Source organism: Cryptomeria japonica, chromosome 5 (genome assembly GCF_030272615.1).
Source record: "Cryptomeria japonica chromosome 5, Sugi_1.0, whole genome shotgun sequence".
NCBI classification, from domain to species: domain Eukaryota; kingdom Viridiplantae; phylum Streptophyta; class Pinopsida; order Cupressales; family Cupressaceae; genus Cryptomeria; species Cryptomeria japonica.
In genome coordinates, this window is record NC_081409.1 from 738,432,366 (window position 1) to 738,436,732 (window position 4,367).

Below are 4,367 nucleotides of genomic sequence, written 5' to 3' on the forward strand. Positions count from 1 at the left end.
GGATAATGTCATTTAAATTAGATAGAGCATTCCTGTTGCAAAATTTTGTGTTTGTATCAAAGTTGGGTTTGATTTAATGAACAATGTCAAACTTTGTTCCAAGCTTGGTGTCTAGGAAGTTGAAGAATTTGATGTGTTCCAAAGCCAGTATGATTTTCATAATGCTGGTCACTTCTCTTTATTGTGCCATGATGAATATGCAAAGGTTAATGCTTTGGATGCTAGTCTTCATCTATGAGACCTAATGGTGTTGATTATCTCAATAAGGCTCCTTTTTAGCCTTATTGTGGGAATGTATTGGATTCCACTTAGAAGGTGTTGGATTCCACTCAAAGAGAGGCCATGGTTGGTGGTTCTTGCATGGCTAAGAGAAAACTTGTTGCATCAAGATCATGAGTCCTTCAATTAGGTTCCTTTAAACAAACATAAGGAACTCTAGTATTGTTGGTTGATGTTCTTTTGATACTCACTTTGTTTGCCAAGGTGGTTTTTTTGCTTCTATGGATCATTGCTTATTTTTTCTTAGTCTCACTTCCCATGATACTTGTTTTCCTTGCCTCTTTTCCTAATTGGTATTGCTTGTGAGTTTTGATTCCTCTTCTTGATGGCTAATTTATAACAAGTCCGAGTAATTGCCAATGCTTATGTAATCAAAACTATAATTTTTTCTACCGATAAAAAAAAAAAAAACTACAATTTTTCCTTTTATTCCTTAAATCTCTCAATATTTTTTTTTTCTAAAATATAATATTAATCACATAAGTTTACAATATTGTTAAGCTGTAAAAGGGAGTTACAATCTATTGTTCATATTCTTCTATTTTGTTTCTATTTTGACCTTTCAACTGTTAAAAAGTGAAATTTTATTTTATTTAACCTACAAATTGTAGTAAGTATAATTCATATTATATAATTTTACCATCATCCAAATTTTACTTAAATTTTGTTATACAAATGAAATTTTTTTAAGTTGACTGTACATTTATATTATATATAAACAATTTTATGTTGATCAAATATATTTATAGTATATGAGGTTATTATTGTAAATATTTATTCAATCGTATTATATATAAAGAATATTTAATTTCCTTATATATTCATAATATAGTTGATTGTATACTTATATTATTTGATATTCTTAATAATTATATTATTTGTTTTCTCAATAATTTTTAAATTGTTGATATTTCTTCATAATAGTTATATTTTTTAAAATTATTAATAGATTTTCACATTGTTTATGTTTGTTTTTATTATAAAATTTGTCATATATAATAATGCAATTTCTAATTAATAAAAAAATTATTGTTTAAGAAAAGTTCATAATTTGAATAAGTATTTTTTTATGTATTTAATAGACTTACATCTCTTAAATTTTTATAATAATGAGTGAATTATAATTCAAATAATTAACTTATATCATTATCATTTAATGTCTTTATAAATCTTATATTTATTTTTAATTAACGAAATATAAAAAAGTTTAAAAATACCAATATACTTTTCAAAACATCAATTTAATTTTTAAATATTTAATTCTAAATTATGAATTCTATTTTTTTATTTAGAAACAAATCCACTTTCTATACTATCTCTATGCCATGCCAAAAAGCACATCAAGCCTAATGTATTATGTCTCTCTCCCATGCTTTTGATCTAAATTCATTCATATAACCTAGAAGTAAGCCAATAATTAAGGTAGTAGAAATCGTCTTAAAATCATTGTATATTATTTCTTTTTCAAGTTATGCTTTATAGTAGCTTGTCTTCTAATTTTGTCATTATAAGATCACCATAATACCATGAAATGTAATTATCTATAATGTGATGCAGATGTTGTGAAGATTATATTAGGGAAGCCAAGCTTATGGGATATACTACATCTTATATCTCTTATTCCTGATGTCTGTGGTGCCACTCCCTTGCATATTGCAATTCATGGAAGACATATGGACATTGCAAATGAAATAATGAACACAAAACTAAATTCATGGTGTTGTAGTCATTGGTTCAACAAGAGTTTAATGACGAAGAAGGATAAACTTGGAAGATGTCCAATTCATGTTGCAGCATTGAATGGTTGTTTGGATATAGTTAAAGATTTATATTTCTAATCCCAGATTGTATAGAAATTCGTAGTACAGATCTTAAAACTGCTCTACATTTCGCTGTGGAGTATAATCAATTTGATGTTGTACAGAAACTCTTATCTCCCTTCCAGCCAACAAAAATTGTGAAATTGGTCAGTTACGACCGTGACATTTCTGGCAATACTGCATTGCATTTGGCGGCTAAAAATGGAGTAGACCCTCAGGTTAACTTTTCTCTTCTCCATCAACTATTATTATATTAAACTTCTATCTATTAAATAACCATGATTTTATGTTAAACTTATTATTTTTTGTTACATAATTTCATTGAAATTAGTTAACTAATTTTGTATTGTTATAATTTGGTTAACACCAACTTAATTTATTTGATTCAATTATGATTATTACTTTGTTCTCAGGAATTTTAATAAAGCACATAAATAGCTGGTATGGCTGAGTAATTTACACTATCTGTTTACATAGGTGCTCTCCATTTTGAGAGGATATCAATTATATACAGTCCTTATTTGGGGGTACAATGTAATGGCAAGTTATCATAGATAGGACAGCTAATTGTCATCTCCTAAGTCTTTAAGGAACAATAAATAAATAAATAAAAAGCTGGTAGATTGGTTTTTTACTATTTTTCTCTTTTAAACTAAAATTGATGCAATAATTTTATTTTGTTAATGGTGCAGCTTGTGGAATATTTGATATCATTGTCCGGCGTAAAAGTGAATGCTATAAACAATGATGGGCAGAGTGCACTTGACATAGCAGCTGGTACTGAAACTGACAACGACTGCAATTTTAGTAGGATTGCAATGGTTCTCAAAGATCAGGATGCAAAACATAGTTTCATACTACATTCCAAAGCTTCAAGGAGATTAAAAGAGAGTAAAATCCAGAACAACAGCAATAACGAAAATGTAATGTCAGTGGACACGCTGGTGGCATCCTTAGTTGCCACAGTGACATTTGCAGCTGCATTTCAGGTGCCAGGAGGAACTAATAAAGATAAAGATACCAACATGGCACTAGAAACCTTATTTCAAGTGTTCTTATTTTCAGATTGTCTTGCCTTCTTTGCCTCCATCACGGTGGTGATGGCATGGATATTTAGGGAAAGACTACAGGAAAAGCTTACCGTGGATCGCTCTCCATTGACCAAAATATCCCTGCTCTGTTTAGAACTCTCAGTAATCTCAGCAGCTCTTGCATTTGTAAGTGCAATCATCCTGGCCACAATACCTCGCAATCTAGAAAAACATAAGGATAAAAATTTCAAGGAATATCAGTTAATCTTTGGAGATGAAATTTTGACAGCATCGCTTGCTCCCACAGTTGCTATTATCCTTCTAACCCTTGTCTGGACTTTCAAATATTATTTTAGGACCACAAATGATTCCCTGCAAAAACTTAAGACCCAATTTCAGCAGGTTATAATCTATATAATTCCCCCTTTTCTCCTCATATTTATAGTAATTTTCACCTATGGTTACAGCCAAATAAAGTGACACCTTCCTTATGCATTTCTATTGTTGGAGACTTGATTGCCACAATAAACTTGTCTTCTCCTCCTTTTCTAGCCCGTACCTCCACTATATCTTTTCCTTTCACAAGGTGCTTTGAAGATGGATTTTCAGCAGCGTGTCCACGTTTTTGTACAGCCTCTGGTTGCAGTTCATCCTTTCACGATGGCGTTTTATTAGTTTTTTTTCTTCTTCTATTTAATCGGCCTTCCTCCTTCAAGTATGAATACACAATATTGGATGATAAGCTATTAATAATTCTATTTTCTAACAAATTAGAGATTATAATTTTTTCTATGAAAAACAATTCTGTTATCTCAAACAATGTAGTCATTAGTTGTAGAAGAGTTAATCGGATTCTTATCTCATTTGCATACGTTGGAATATCACGTTTTTCAAGTTTGGCAGAAGATCAGGACAACCAAGCTATTTTATAATTTACGTCATGGAGGTGGCAGTCCCATTCATGCATTTTTACCGCTAAATACTAACCGAAATATCTGAAAAGATTGTATCAGATGAAAGGGGAATTTCTGAGCAGAAGAGAATTCTGAAAGATTATTACATGATTAACCTTTGATGTTACTATTTACTAAACTTATGACGACAGTAAAATTAGTTTAGGTAAAGAATTACAAGAATTTGCTTAAATAGCTGCAACCATAAGATAAACATTTAACAGGCAGTCAGATATGTTGAACTGGTATCAGAGCTTGGTGAAGAAGTTGAAATGGAATTTGTG